Genomic DNA, 16,732 nt, shown 5'->3' with positions numbered 1-16,732 from the left:
CGCAAGCTGTGCCAGGGCCTCACCAACTTCACAGGGAAGGGTTTCTTCCGTATATACGAAATTTCCCTTCTTTCAATTTGCACCCATTAGCAAAGAATCGTTGAGGTTGGAAAAGGTCTCCGAGGTCGCTGAGTCCCAGCTGTGCCCGATCCCCACCTTGTCCCCAGCCCAGAGCACCCAGTGCCACATCCCGGCGCTCCCTGGGCACCTCCAGACATGGGGATTCCATCATTCCCTGATCAGCCCCTTCTGATGCTTGACAAGCCTTCCTGCGAAGAAATTCTTTCTCATATCCAACCTAAACCCTCTCTGGCTCAACTGGAGGCCATTCCCTCTCCTCCTGTCCCTGCTCCCTGGGAGCACAGCCCGATCCCCCCCGGCTGTCCCCTCCTGTCAGGGACTTGTGCAGAGCCACAAGGTTCCCCTGAGCCTCCTTTTCTCCAGGCTCAGCCCCTTCCCAGCTCCCTCATCCTCTCCTGCTGCTCCAGACCCTACCCCAGTTCTGTTCTCTGCACACTCTCCAGCCCCTCAGTGTCCTTCCCAAATTTAGGGTCCATCAGCTTCTGGGCTGGGAGCACACGCTGCTGGCTCATGTTGAGTTTTTCATTAACCATCATCCCCAATCTTTCTCTGCAGGGGAGCTCTCAGTCCCTTCTCCATCCAACCCGTGTGTCTGGGATAGAGGGAACAGCTTCCCTCTGCTGCTGCCCGGAGAAGCTGTGGCTGCCCCTGGACCCCTGGCAGTGTCCAAGGCCAGGCTGGACAGGGCTTGGAGCAGCCTGGGATAGTGGGAATTGTCCCTGCCCATGGCAGGAGCTGGAACTGGCTGGGTTTAATGCCCCTTCTAACCAAAACCATTCAATGATTCTGTGATCTTTACTTACAGCAGAAAGTAACAGCACCTGAATGCTTAGTTCTCAAGCAGAAGTCAGGGAGAAGGTTGATGTTAACAAAGAGACAAATCCGACATCAACTCGCTCCTGCCTCTCACCACTTGAAGTGTTTCCAGGGAAGGAACCTCTTTTTCCACATGCACATACTTTCTTTAACACAATTTTTTCCTCAGCTCCCTGTGATAATGTCACCTTCCTTTTCCCTGCCTGGATAACTTCTTTGCTTGTGCCTTTGCCATAATTTCATGTCCCACAGTTCAGAGCCTTGGCAGCCATTGAGCAGTGCAAGAAAAAAGAATAAATCAGCATTTGTTGGTTTTTTGTTTTGTTTGGTTTTTTTTTTTTTTTTTTTGGGTTTTTTTTTTTTAATTTTCTCTTTTTTTTGCCAACTTTTCTATAGTACAACGTGTATGTTCCTGTCTGTAGGAGAACAGGCATTATTAAGGACCTGTTATTCATCGATTCAGCACTCGGGAATAAATCACTGCTTGCAGCACTCTGCTGACTGCTTGTTTCAGGCATAATTGAATTTTTGAAATTTGTTATTGATAATCCATGAATATTCCATTCTGCATCAGCAATCAGGCGAAATGCACAGAGCTTTCTCTGGGTAACAACTGGACTCAATGATCCTGAAGGTCTTTTCCAACCTAAACAGTCCTGTGGATTCTGTGATTATCCCTGATAATTTCAGGAATAAGTGCATAAAAGCGTGTTGTGTAACCACGTGTAAATAAATTTTCCACTGTGAATAAAAAGATTTCTTCAAAGGTACATCGAGCTCCCTATGGGAACAGCTTGAAAGACCCTGAAAATTATGACTTCATACCTCCCGTGCTTGGTTCCAGGAATTATTTCAAGTGTAATGACTGCTCTGAATTACTTTTATCTCCGTTTTTAGTATCACATTGACATTGTCTTGTTTCTTTGTAAAGTTTTGAGAACAAGAATGCTTTAACCTTACCTTTGAGGCTCCTTCCTCCAGCCTGGTGCTCTCAGCCCTCCCAAGCTGACAGGAGAAATATCTGCCTCATCTTTCAAGGTTCACGGCAGGATAAAGAGAGTTAATAACCAAGTGATCTTAAGAAAGAAACACATCTTTCATTTTTAATTTTTTTTCTCCATGTTCTTTTTCAGTGCTGCCACACAGAGGCAGAATTGAGGCTGCTTCTAAAGGGAAAGAGTGAAGGAAAAAACTCCTTTTTGGTTAGAAATTATCTGGATTTCCTGCTGGGGACACCCCATCACCTTTCAAGGCTTTTTCCTTAGCCACGAACTCGTGGTTTAGATTGTTTTCCTAAGGTCAAGGGGATTTTCTGGTCAGTTTAAACCTTCCCACCAACACACAGCCACAAATTGATCAAGGTTTGGGCTACAAAAATACCACCACCAAAGATTCTCTAAGTTTCATGAGAAAAATTCTCCATTTAGAATGAGCACTTGTGATGGACAGGAAGAAGCACGAGCCCAGATAATTGTTTGACAGAGGCAAAATTACGAAAGTCTTAACCTGGTCTAGTGGAAGGTGTCCCTGCCCATGGCAGGGGGTTGGAACAAGGTGGATTTGGAGGTGATTCCAACCCAAACCATTCTGGGATAAATTCTGTCCACAGAGATGTTGATACAGGACGAGGGATGATGAAATAAGAGAAGCCTATGTCATCAAGAAATAATCTTTTTTTCATGATGTCCGTGCCTCATAAAATCAGATGCTGCAGGTAGGAGTGGAAATGGAAAGACTCAGCTCCCTTTGGGCTTTGCTTTCTTTTGAGCTGAAAATAAAAATACTTGAACACTCAAATGCCTCAATGCTGTCCCCAAAGCTAAAGCCAGAGATGAACAAATTCTACAAACTCACTCCAATCTGTAAATGCTCAAAGCATCAATTAAATTATTAAATTTAAAAATTGCACACAAACTGACTTACTGGCTTTCTTTTTCGCAGAACGTTGATTCATTTATATTTCAAAACGGAACTAATCAAAGCAGTTCTGGTTTTCCTTATTTTATCTTTTTTTTTTCTCTCTCTTTTTTAAGCACCTTTGCGTGTCCTGACGATGAGCTGAACACCAAACCAGATGAAGGAGCAGCAGGAGCCCAGCACTTGCCCTCCTGGGGCTGACCTTTTGAAGGACCACTCGAAGAGAGCAGAGGCTTGGCCAGGTGATGATTCCAAGCTCTGCAGTCCCTGGATCGGGTACAGCATCAGAGCCCTGACCTCATTTACAGCTCCTGCATTTCTGAAATGCCAAGAGATTATGCAGAGAGCTTTCCTGAGTGTGATCATGTGAGGGAGGAGACATGAAGTCATCGTCCTAAAGCCCAAGGTGAAACCAGGCTGTCCCAAAAAGTGTCTGGAGCTGCATTTTGTAGTGCTGCATGGAGAAAAACTGATCCTGGCTGATTTTTTTTCTAGGTGGTTTTGCTAAGGTGAAGGGGATTTTGTGGTCACACCAACACACAACCACAATTTGAGCAAGGTTCGGTTACAAAAATACCAAATGTTTGTGAATTTCATGAGTTGTCCAGCCAGAGTGAGCTGTTTCCTGGCTTCATCCTTTTGGGAAAGTTGCCATCTAGAATTCCACTCAGAGCAGTTTTCTGGGCATCGGCATTAAAAAAAAAATTAAGAATTGTTTCTCTGTGGCTCGGGATTTCATTCCAGGAACTCTAGCCACACATGAATGCCTTTTTTTTTCCTACAGAAAAATCCTGTATTTCACAGGAAATAATTCATCCTGAACTGAAACCCCCAGAGGTGCCAGTGACTTCTCAGGAACCACACTGGGCTTGGTGCTTGTGAGCATTCCCCGCTGGCCATGTCGGGGAAGGATTAACAGAATCCTCCCCTCCTGCTTGGAAAACCCCCCATGGAAAGCACATTCCCATCCAACAGGCCCATTCCTTCTGCTCCACAGCACCTGAGCTGCCTCAGCAAAGCTTCACAAAGGCCCACGGTGTCCAAGGGTTCTGGATTTGGGAACAAAAAGTTTCCCATCCTCAGCTCTGCCTTACACAATCAGTTTGCTGCTTCCCACTTTGGAAAACCATTTGGAAGACCTCGGAATTATTCTCCCAATCCTCTCTGAGCTATGAAACCCCAGCAACTGCTAATTATTCAGTAATTAAATGTCTCTCTGAGGTCGTAATTGTGAGTGTGGCCTCTCCCCATCGCTGTGTGCTCGTTAGGCAGCAGTTTCCTCAATGCCCAAACAAATTCTCTCTTCCCCTTTTGATTGGATTACAAAATTGCTTTAAACTCTGTGGAGATGATTAGGAAAAGTGTGGTTCTGCACAGGAGTTACCATGGGAACTGAAGTAGGGAGAGATCTTTGTAAACCAGAAGTCAAGCAGATTGTGTTTCAGCCAATTAATATTGTCTCATTCATTAGCTTTAACTCTTCTGTGCTCTGTTCCAAAGTAGTTTTTGTCTCTTTTTCCATATCAAGTGCTGTGTCAAAGAGGTTCTGCTCCCCTGAGGATTCATCCCTTGTTCTGCCACCTTTCAGCCCTGGTTGGCTTCAGCTTCCCCTCCTTGTTTTCTTTTTGGGCACCTCTCTGGGGCATCCAGGTAGGATTGGTTTGGGATTGGGACAAACATGTGGGGTCAAGGCTCCCATCCTGTCCCTGTAACCAGGACTGGTGGCTGAGCTGAGCAGCTCTCGCTGCTTGTCCTACATGAATCCCTCTGCTCTCTTTTATAACGCCTTGGACTCCTCAAATCTTCCTTTCTCCTAATTCCACGTTTGGCACTTTAGGGAGGAGCAGCTGAGAACTGACCCCAGTGCCAGCAGCTGTCCCTCTGCTCCCCTCTTTCCAAACCCTCTTTTTCCAGCCCCCATCCCATCTCCTGACTCCTCTCCCAGCATCCTGCCATCCTCTGGCTCTCCCCTCACAGCACATGTATCACACCTTAAAAATCACTAGCAGTGGAATGTCCTTATTTTCCTTCAGACCTCTGCGTGACTCTGTGAACAGGAGGAATTCCCCTCCCAAGGGAATCCAATGTTCATGTATTTAAAAAGCAAGCTCCTCCTCAGCCCCCTCCCCTGTGTGCTGCTGACCTCCTTCCCTGCGCTGGATTCGGAATTGCTCATTTTCCCAGGGGCTGATCCATCCCTTTGTTGTTCCAGCTCTTCACAAACAATATTTCTGTCCCACCAGAGGCAAAAGCTGAGTTCAGCTCCATAAACCCACTTCATTTTCCAGCTGCTGTTCAGATCACAGTGCCTTAATCCCACTTTTCCCACCTGCAGCCACAGCTCATCACCTTGGAAAAGGCAAGAGCCAAACCACCGAATTTCCAGTTTCTAATCAAAATCAAGGAAGAGTGAGACAACCTCAGAGAACCCCGGGGGAGAATTAGCATTGCATGAAGCAAACCTCCTCCTTCCCCCAGCTCCAGTCTCCAACTGGTGAAGTGATTTTGGCAGAAACCTTCCAGAATATTTGTTCTGAGGCAGCCTGGAACACGAGATCTCAGCTCGGGGAGACGAGAAGAGACTGGAAGCAAGGGCTTGCAGTGGGAAACGTTGGGCAGCCAGAAACTGAGGTGTTGGCATTTCCTCTGCAGATTTTGCTGCAAAAATATGAATAAACCAGAGAGTGCAGAGTGAAGAACATGGGCCAAGGACCCTCTCAGACACCCACCTGCAGAGCCAGACCAAAATGGCCAAATCCTGCCCTCCAAGCCCTTCTTTGTCCAGATGTCAATCCCTTCTGACCTGCTGGTTTTCCATCCCTTTGCACCAGCCTGGAAGTTGCTCTTGGTTCTGGGAGACAGCAAATACTGTGCTGATTGAAACCCATTTTGCTGTTTTTTAGTGACAAGAATCCTGGTGCCCTGAGGCCAGCACAGGAATCTGCCTGAGGGTGGCCAAAGGCATGGAGGGGGAAATGGTATTAAAAGTGTTTCCTTGTAAAATGTCGCTTTTGCAGGAGCAAGGTCTGGGGAGGTGTTTTTGTGCTGATTTAGGAGCTCCAGCAGACCATGCAAGCACAGGCCTTGTTCAGACCAGACCAAAACCAGGCCATCTTTAACACAAAAACATTCCAGTTATGTCCAATTTCTATCCTTGAAAATCCACGAGGCAGGGGAGACGTCAGCACACTTTGCATTTCCCTGTCACCGTGGAAAAGGAAGCCTATCCAGCCTGAGAAGCTGGAAAAAGAGCCAGAAAGTTCTTTTTTATTGGAGCCTGTGCTCCGTGTGGATGCATTCCCAGGCACCTGCAGACCAGTCCCAGCCTTGTGCAGGCAGAAAAGACCCAACCTGTGTGTTCACTGCGGTCCCTGAGGCTGGAGGGATTTTTCTGGGAAGGAAGTGATGTTGCTTTAGAAGGCAAAAAAGAATTCTTTCAGATGATTTAATCTGTAGCGGGCCCTTTACTTCACTGTAAAGTAAATGAGAGGCAGGTCATGACCTTCTGGAAGATTCTGTTGGACTATTAGATCAGATTAAATTAGATTAGTTTCTTCTCCTGGATACTGAGGTCACAAGAGAGGGGGATAGGCTGGTGTTCCACATATCCCCAGGCATCCAGGTGCTCTTCATGGGGAATCAGCTCATCCTCCTTTTCTTTCCATCCCTACTCAATTTACTTCTGTCAGGGGATTGATGCCAACCTCTTTCTAGCCATGTCCTCACTGCTGGGATCAAACCCACAGTGCCAGGCAGTGCCACAAATAAAAGCATTTGTGCCCTCAGGAAGAGCCAGGCTGGCTGGCTGCTGGCAGAAAACCCACTGCTGCCTCATTTTAAAAAGGGATTTTAAATCAAATTGGTCAGGTTTTTTTCTTTTTTTCTTTAAGCAAGACAATTCAAACAGAGAGCTCAGCTTCAAAGAATCCAACAGAGCAGCACAGAAACAGCTCCAGAGCATCTAAGGAGGCAGAGAATGACACTCCAGACCCTGGTGAGGCCAGTAAGGCACACAGAAGGAGCATTTCTCCTTGTGACTCTTTTCCAACAAAAAGAGAAGCGCAGTGGTGGCATGGCAAGGGAACAAAACTGTTCTTCCAGGAGGAACCAGCATGTCCAGCCAAATATCTCCTCACTGACACTGGTGGGCTCTGAGTCAGGGTCACAAAGAGGTTGAACAGCACATCATGATTTTCCGTGGAAAATTCTCCCTCACTTTTTTCCCTGGAAAGGGCTGCTGTGAGTAACCCCGCTTCCGGCTGGTGCTGACGGATATTCGCTCTCCTGGGCTGGGATTAGGATGGCAGCAACTTGCTTGGACCCCAAAAAACCCCTTGACATCCAAACTCCCTGAGGCCGGAAGAATTTAGATCTCGCTCTGGCCTTTCTTATTTACATTTGTTTATTCCTGACCGCGTGATTTTCCCTTTATACAGTGGGCGTGCATTTGCCACGCTTGTTCTACCAGACAGCCCGTACGGTTTGCTAAAAGCTCCTCCTGCTATTTTTATAACTGCTGTTTCCTTTGACGCCGTGGGGATTGCAGTCCCAGGCCCCAGGGAGCTGCGAGGCACCAGCTGTGATAAGGATGGCCGTGCTGGCTCACTCACAGGAGGGCTGTTTTTGTCACACTGTCCCTTCCTCTGCTGCTGTCACCGAGGGCCCCAGGGGTTACGCTGAGCTACCTGCAGAGAGGAGCCGGCTGAGCTTTATGCCCTCTGTAAATTCAAATGGCAACCTATTTTCACTAACAAAATATGGATTTATTCACCCCTCTGCAGTGAGAACAGAGTCACTTTAATCTGCTTTCAGGGCATAATTGAGTCAGCGGCTCTGTAATGAGAGCTCTGCCCCCTGTTCCGCAGGGGGGGTTCTCTCTGGCACATTTATCCACATTCCTGCTGGGAAGAGCCCCGAACGAGCTGCCCACGCTGTGACTGCTGTGTGGGCTTATGCAAAATGTTCCTTCACCCACCAGCCCTACCTGCCTCTGCCTTAAAATGTCATTGAGAAACCAGCCCAGAATCCAGCGCTAGTGGAGAAGCTTCTCTGCCTGGAGTCTGCTCCAGCCTGGGCCTGCTGAGCTGGAGGTGGCAATCCCAAATCTGCTGCACAGTTTGAAAAGTGATGGAGGGGTTGGCATTCACATGAAAAGCATGGGGGACATCTGGTTATGTGAAATCATGAAGTCATTGACTGGTTTGGCTTGGAAGGGAATTTACAAATCATCTTGTCCAGCTCCCTGACATGGCAGGGACAACTTCCACTGTCCCAGGCTGCTCCAAGCCCCAGTGTCCAACCTGGCCTCGGACACTGCCGGGGATCCAGGGGCAGCCACAGATTCTCGGGGAATTTCATCCCAGCCCCTCCCCACCCTCCCAGCCAGGAATTCCCAATTCCCAGTCTCCCATCCATCCCTGCCCTCTGGCACTAGAAGCCATTCCCTGTGTCCTGTCCCTCCATCCCTTGTCCCCAGTCCCTCTCCAGCTCTCCTGGAGCCCCTTCAGGCTCTGCCAGGGGCTCTGAGCTCTCCCTGGAGCCTTCTCCTCTCCAGGTGAACATTCCCAGCTCTCCCAGCCTGTCAGATGAGCTGCAGCTCTCAAAGCATCTCCGTGGCCTTTTCTGGGCTCACTCCAACAGATCCTTGTCTTCCCTTTGCTGAGGACCCCAGAGCTGGACCCCATATTCGAGCATGGTGAGGGTAGGGCAGTTCCTGCCTCACAGGAACAGAAGCTGAAAATGATGGGAGAGAGCCTGAAGGCCAAACATCAAAAGGAAAAGTTGGACCCAGAGTTTTCTATCAAACATCTAAATCAAAAGCTGGAGACAGGACGAATTTTGATAAAATGGGTCCATAAAGGAGCAGCTTTTCCAAGCTCTCAGGCTTGCCTCTCATTTCCATTTATTTCTGCTTTTCCTCACATCAGCAACAACCCCGTGTGCTGTAGGAATCAAACTGAACCTCCAGACAAGCAAACAAACAGGCAGTAAAATCCTCTCCAGGAGACAGGGGTTCATTTTCTGGGTACATAACGCGAGGCAGCGATGGCAGGGAGAGGAACCGGCACTGCCATGCAGCTGAACTCTGCTCTTTAGCAAAATCCATCGCTCCCCTTCCCTCTCTGTGCCCGAGCAGTCCCAGGAATACAGCACCTCCTGCACAGCCATGGCTCATGCTGCTTCTTCTGCAGCAGCATCTCCTCCTCGCCTGTCTGCCGGCTGCAGTGAGATAAGTCAGGTTTAATCACTCCCAACTCTTATTCATCCGGTGTTGGTGGGGCTGCAGCAGCAATTTCGTGCAGATCAGTAACTCCTGAACACTTTAAAAGTGTTGATGTCACCACGTTCATAATAGAATTATACAATCATAAAACCATGGAGTGGTTTGGGTTAGAAGGGACCTTAAAAACTCTCTCATTCCACCCTCTGCCATGGGCAGGGACGAATTCCACTGGATCAGGTTGCTCCAAACCCCATCCAGCCTGGCCTTAAACAGGTATGAGATGGCAGGGGGTTGTTTCTAAGGTGGAAAAGGGTAGGTTTAGGTTGGATATTGGGAAGGAATCCTTCCCTGTGAGGGTGGCAGGCCCTGGCACAGGGTGCCCAGAGAAGCTGTGGCTGCCCCTGGATCCCTGGAAGTGTCCAAGGTCAGAGTGGACAGGGCTTGGAGCAGCCTGGGATAGTGGAAGGTGTCCCTGCAAATGGCAGAGGATTGGAACAAAATTACCTTTAAGGTCCCTTCCAAACCAAATCATTCTATGATTCTATGACCTCAGAGCCCCTTCCAGTGTCTAAATGGACTCCTGGGGTGCTGGAGAGGGACTTGGGACAAGGGTCTGGAATGCCAGGACAAGGGGGAATGGCTTCCCACTGCCAGAGTTCAGGGTTAGGTGGATTAAAGCTGGAGATCTCAGGAATGAGGAGGGGAGAGGGGACAGCTGGGACACGGCTGTGGGAGCAGCACAGGTCACAGGAGAGCTGAGTGAGGTGTGACATGCTGCTTTGTCACCCTGTCGCCCTCACATCCCCAGGGATGTGCTGGCAGTGGTTCCATGATCCCAACCCCATTGTTCTGCACTCAGGCTCCCCCGTGGAGAAAATCCACCCTAATGAAACGCTTCCCGCAGTAATTGGATTTCCACTGCAAACGGAGTCATTATGCTGATTGTCCTTGTGCTTTTGGAGACGAGACAAGTGGCAGTGAGCGGCAGCTCTGGATCCCTGTGGTGGAAAGCCAAGTCAGGAGAGGAAGAGCCGGTGTGTGCGAGGTTCAGGAGGCCACTGGCTCCAAATGTTCTGCTTCTGCTCCAAAAACAGGACGGGGGAGAGGCTCTAAGGGACAGGGGGCAGGAGCACATCCCAGCTGTGATGGCATTCCCATGTCCTGGCTGAGTGACAGGCACTTCCCAGTGTGTCTGGAGAGCTGCTCGGGGAAGGGCTGGCTGTGTGCAGTGCTGGGAATGCAGAGACCTCCAGCCCACAGGAATGAATGGTGGGAGAGGGGGCAAGGGGGAGGATGGGTACCAAAGGTGTGTGTCAGCAGCGCAGGTGGGATCAGAGCCAAGCTCCTCTGAGCTTCCTGATTTTGGAGATCTCGGCTGAGCTGGTGCCAAAAATCTGCTCCTGACTGGTGGAAAAGAGGTGGAGGCAATTTTAGGACGTTCTTGGAACAAGGACAGTTCCAGCTGGGGTTTCAGCGGGGCTTTGTCATCGTGGTTTGAGCAACAGCACATCTCTGCCTGTGCCATCTCCTCCCCCTTTTGTTTTTCAGGTTCTTTAGTCACACACGGGAAATGTCAGGCTTTAAAAAAAACCTCACAGAACAAAATCCAAAGCCCAAGTGAAAAGGAAAATGCAGCTGCAATCCCGAGGTTGCCTTTCTGGTTGGTTGGTGACCGAAATCCTTCCTGCAGCGCCAGTAGGCCACACAAAGACAAAACGCCATTGGAAATGAAGGTGCCTAGTTGGATTTGGGACTGGTGAAGAGAAATACATAGCACAAGAGGAAATGGCCTCAAGTCGCACCAGGGGAGGTTTTATGTTGGATATTAGGGGCTATTTCTTCACGGAAAGGGTTGTCCAGCCCGGGGTGGCGGGAGGGATTTAAAAGCTGTGTGGATGTGGCACGTGGGGTGTGGTTTAGTGGTGGCCTTGGCAGCTCTGCAATAACGGCTGGACTCGATGATCCCAGACCCTTTTTCCAACCCAGAGCTAATCCCAGTTCCCAGGGAAGCAGCAGGGAGCTCGGGGCTGGTTCCCATCCCAGCTCTGGGATCACTCTCCCTGTTCCCTTGTGTCCCCATGGCCAGAGGCCAGGGGGAAGAGCCAAAACCCTGGACAGGGCTGGCTGGCAGCTGGCAGGACCCTCCCAAACGCGGTGGCACCAGAGCACACAGACATTTTATTCCATGTCCCACCCGGTGCTCCATGTCCCTCTGGAGCTGGGGCAGAACCAGACTCACTCCTGTGGAAGCAGCAGCAGTGGGAAGCAGGGCCAGCCCTGGAAAAGTGCAGCCTGGGAGATTTTAGTGCTTTAGATGGGATGTGGGGCTGTCCGAACACAGTTCTGACAATGAGCAGGAGCAACCTGGAGGTGCCGTGTCCTTTTTCTGGTGCTGCAGGAGCCTGTGGGTGCCCTGACACAGGGGGTACAGCCACGGTCACTCCCGGACAGATCCCAGTGCTGTGACAGATCCCAGTGTCCACCTCCATCCCACACCAGGATGGGCCGATGGGCTCGTCCACGTTCCATCCCCCCTCCCCACCAGCAGGAAGACGGGATCAGGGAGCAGGGCTGGATTCAAGCTGCCAGGAGGCAATGCAGCAATGCCAGGAAGAGCCTTTGAGGAAATCTGGGATCCCAGCCACTGCTGGAATTCTGATCCCAGGCCGCAGGGTGATGTGTGGAGTCCCTGTGTGAGGAGAGGCCTCACTGGTGCTCTGAGTATTGCAGAGCCTCTGGACAATGCGGAGCAAACTGGGGAAATCCTCTCCAAAGACCTTTGGGAAAGCCAAAAGTTGGGGAGACAGGGCATGGAAGGGAGAATTCTGGAGGCTGTCCCAACAGATAAACCACATCCAGGTGAGGAAACACGCTCAGGGAATAAATCAAAGACACTGTCCTGCTGTGACAGCATCGTCCTGATGGGAGGGAAGGAGCGCCTGACCTGTGAGGAAAGGCTGGGACAACTGGGATTGTTCAGCCTGGAAAAGAGATGGCTGAAGAGTGACCTAATCACACCTTCAGGTACCTGAAGGGAGCCTACGAGGAAGGTGGAGAGAGACTTTTGACACGGGCTTGGAATGACAGGACTCAGGGAATGGCTTCCCACTGCCAGAGGGCAGGGATGGATGGGAGATTGGGAATTGGGAATTCCTGGCTGGGAGGGTGGTGAGGCCCTGGCACAGGGTGCCCAGAGAAGCTGTGGCTGCCCCTGGATCCCTGGCAGTGTCCAAGGCCAGGCTGGATGGGAAAAATCTACACGACCGTTTATTTTTCCATACTCTATTTCCATAGTCCATTTCCCTAACACTTCTCCTGGCTCCCCACACCAGACACCAGGATGTTACCCCACACCTTGACCCATGGATTTGAAAAGATGGGGCTGTGTCCACCCAGCTTTGGTTGAATTGATCACCAAGCCACTTCTCTGTTTGCTCAGTGACCCAAGATACCAAATTATCACATCTTAATCCAGCAGAACACGGGCCCGGGGAATACATTTGTAACACTGTCACTTAATTTATTCACACAATCAGATTAGTAAATGAGTATGTGCCGAGCCCTGTCTCTGCTACTGCCCATGGATATTTCTCCCTGCATCTGGATGTCTAACAGTTTGTTTACATGATCACAGACATGAATAACTTAAATTATTTGGCTTAGCATCCTGAGCAGCCTCTATTTTAGCCGCCTGCAGTGGCAGCTCCCAGTGAATTTTAATAAGCCCTTAACAATGTGTGCAGGATTTGTTGTTATCAGCGGGAGGATGGGGGGACAGACATTTCCTGAGGGGTACAGGAGGATTAATAATTTCTTCTCCTGTATAGCTGAGCTGCCTGGCAAGGTGAGTCACCCCCAGGCCAGAGCACAGACCTTTCCCTGACTCCTGAGGAAATGGCTGTGCCAGGGGAAGTTTAGGCTGGATTTCAGGAAAGGTTCCTCCCCCAGAGTGTGCTGGGCATTGCCCAGGCTCCCCAGGGAATGGTGACATTCCAGAGGCTGCCAGAGCTCCAGGAGCTTTTGGGATGTCCAGGGTGGGATTGCTGGGGGGTCTGTGCAGGATTCCATGATCCTTGTGGGTCCCTCAGGATATTCCCTGAGAATATCTCTGGATATTCCATGGTTCTATGACCTGGCAGGGTGGCAGGAGCTGTGCTGTCACCTCTCGCCTCATTCTCTTCAAGAGTTCATGGTCACTGCCCAGCTCTTTTCCATCCTCCCGGCAGGTTCCTCTCCAGCACAGGCTCATGTTGCCCACAATCGAGTGTCTGGAATTCCCTGGTTCGGAGCTGAAGCATCCAAGGAGTGTCACTGGGGCTCTGCCAGCAGCTGTATTTCCAGCAGCTCTGAGGCTCCTCGGGGCCTCGCTGCAGCCTTGAGAAGCAGCTTTGCTCCAGACCCCTTTGTGGCCATGGGGAACCACATATGGTGGTGGCTGAGGGCCCTGAGGAGTTATCTGCTCAAAAAGAGAGAAAAGCAACCCCAGGTGTTCAGGTTTGTGCTGGTCCTAAACAAGGGAGAGGCATCAGGAGCACATCCCTGCGCTCAGATGGAGCAGACCTCCCCTTCCCAGGCAGCTGCCTCTCCCCCAGTCTCATCCCTGTGCCAGTGTCTCCTCCCAAAAGCAAAGATGACGAGGAGCTCCCGCATCCTGCAGGTCCTGGGACACCCAGCAGCCCCCAGCTCTGGAGCCCAGCACCAGTTACAGGGAACCCCAGGTTCCTCCTGATTCCTTCCCCACCCTGTTCTGTGTGGAGCTGTACTTGTTGGAGCCCAGGGCATTCCTTTGGCTGCCCTGGAGGGTCAGATACCTGGGCAGGGGGGTCTGGGACCCCAGCCCAGAGCTCAGAGAGACACTGGCTTTGATCCCAGTCCATGGGAAAGGCTTCCTGCACTGAGAGAGGGATTGCAGGCCACAAGAGTGTGAAAGATTGGAGTTTAGCTTATCACAGGGTGAAAAAACAGTAATTTTAGGTTTCTAGCATTGAAGTGAATGGGGGTAAGATGGAGAATTTGGGGCGTTGTCTCCTGCTTCTTCATTCTCCTTCCCTCACTCTACTTTGGCAGTGACGTTGGCACAAAGTAGTTTAGTGGGGATTGGGTCAAGGTAGAAATGACCTGTTTAGTATTAGTAATAGGCATTGGCGAGAAATGAGAAATAAAGAATATGTAGCAATTAGTATAAAAGATAAGGACAGCCCAGTTTGGGAGGAGTCGGGAGTCAGAGTCAGAGCCCGAGCAGCTGCTAACATCTTTCGTGGGGCACTGAGAAAATTGTAAGATAAGAACAATAAACGAAACATGCAACCTTGAAAATTCAGAACCTGAAGACTCTGTCTCTTTCTTCCGGCTGGCACAGAGCTTTGCAGAGGGCAAAAAGACTCTAAAACCACCTGAATGTCAGGGAAAGCCCACGACAGGGCTCAGGAGGAAAACGGTTCCAGTGTCCTCCCAGGGGGACACCGCCTCCACATGGTCCTGGGAGCTGGCAGGGAACGCTGGCAGAGCAGGGAGATGAGGACTGACAGAGCAGGTGTGGGTGGTGGGAAGGTCTGCTTTGGGATTTGGGTCTGATGGGCTCCAGGAGAGGCCACAAAAATCATCAGAGGGCCAGAGCCCCTCTGCTCTGGAGCCAGGCTGGGAGAGCTGGGAATGTTCACCTGGAGAGGAGAAGGCTCCAGGGAGCGCTCAGAGCCTAAAGGGGGATAAGGGAGGGAGGGACAGGACACAGGGATGGATGGGAGATTGGGAATTGGGAATTGGGAATTCCTGGCTGGGAGGGTGATGAGGCCCTGGCACAGGGTGCCCAGAGAAGCTGTGGCAGCCCCTGGATCCCTGGAAGTGTCCAAGACCAGGTTGGACAGGGCTTGGAGCAGCCTGGGACAGTGGAAGGTGTCCCTGCCATGGCAGGGGGTGGGACTGGATGAGCTTTGAGATCTCTTCCAACCCAAACCACTCTGTGATTCTACAGGCAGAATTTGTCTCATGGCCAGATCAGACAGCAGCAGACCAGGAGGACGGGATTTCAAACAGAAAGGCATCATTTAAAAAGGGGTTTTATTAGAACATTTCACAAGGGAAGTTTTCAGCAGAGCCAGGGGACCGTGACCAGCATGAAATCACCCATCCAGTCTTCCCCAAGCCCAGGAGCCCCTAAAAAAAAAAACCTTTTACAACCAAAGCCTGAACCCTGAGCAAAACCACATCTTAACCTCCCCCCTTCCACCGCCCCAGGGAGCGCTAAGCCTCATCCCAGCAGGACAAGCGCCCACCTGGACACAGGGGACACTCAAGGGACCGCGCCCACGATGACAGGGGGTGTGAGACACAAGGAGGAGAGGCAGGAGAGGCTCGGAAGGAGCGGCTAAAACGGGATTTGCGCACTCTCCTATTTTAGCAGCGCTTTAGTCAGAGCAACACGTACTCCCCGGATATTTTTATCCGTCGCGGTTCGGGAGCGCATCTTCGGGAATGCGGCTCCTTACGCAACATCCCCGGCACGCTGATGTCCGTGTCCCCGTGCCTGGAGGGGATGTGGGGAGCTCGGGAGGAGCCCGGGCACAGCCAGGAGCGTTGCATGACCTCTGTGCTCCTTCCCGGCGTCTGTAACCTTTGGAGTGGGAGCTGGTTTGCCCCCGCAGAGATGGTCTTGGAGGGGAGCTTGGCAGGAATCATCCTCCACATCGATGGAGAAGGAGCCACTGCTCCCTGAGAGTTTCCCTTCGCTTATAAAATCCTCGGGAATGTTGGCAGAGACACCCGTGACTTCAGCCTGACTCTGGTTTTCCCTCCTGCCCTTCCAGAGCGTCCCTGGAGGTGGCAGCTGCTGCTGGGCCCCTTCCCTTTCTCCATCACCACATTCTTCTGAAAGCATCCTTGGGAAGAGATCAGCTGAGCTGCCGCGGAGGCAGGCTCAGGCTGGCAGCCCGTGGAAGTGCAAAAAAAATGTTTTTTTAAGAATTAAAACCACCACCAGTGGGGCCTCTGACTTATTCCTCTGCCTGGAGATTAAAGCTTCCTGGGGCCGCTCGAAATTTTGCCAGGAAATGTAATTTCTCCTATAAATACAATGAGTCAGTGATGCCTGGGAATTGTTGTGTGGAAGAGCTTCCTTACCTCCAGAGTCATCCTCTTTTGAGAAGGCAAATGTCTTGTTTATTCCTTACTTGGATAAAGGGTTTTTTTCTTTACCATTTATTATTTCCTGTGAGTCAGGGCACCTTGTAAGGTAGCGCCGTGCTCCAGCTGGTTATTTATGTAAGGGGTAGATAATGACAACCATTAATTGGGAATTAAGGAATTGTGTTCAGCCCTCCACCGGCTTTCTTGCTGCACAAAAGAAGGAGCACAGCTGTAATGAGCATCGGGAGAGAAGTTCCTCACCAGGACTACTCAGGGCTAAAGGAACATCCTAAAAAAATGGAATTAATGGCCTGTTTTGAAAGCCAATGTAAAGGTGATTGAAGGCGTTTCAGGCAGAGCTCGGTGTCCCACGGAGCCTTGCCAGACCTTGGAAAATATTTTCAAAATACAGGTTAAATGAGGGTAACTTGTGGAGTCTTTGCAAAACCATAAATCCTCTGCATGAAGCACGGGATGTAACAAACGTCCAGAGAAGCTGTGGCTGCCCCTGGATCCCTGGAAGTGTCCCAGGCTGGGCTGGACAGAGCTTGGAGCAGCCTGGGACAGTGGGAG

The sequence above is a fragment of the Hirundo rustica genome, chromosome 6 (genome assembly GCF_015227805.2).
Source record: "Hirundo rustica isolate bHirRus1 chromosome 6, bHirRus1.pri.v3, whole genome shotgun sequence".
Lineage (NCBI taxonomy): Eukaryota > Metazoa > Chordata > Aves > Passeriformes > Hirundinidae > Hirundo > Hirundo rustica.
This window is presented reverse-complemented; position numbering follows the sequence as displayed.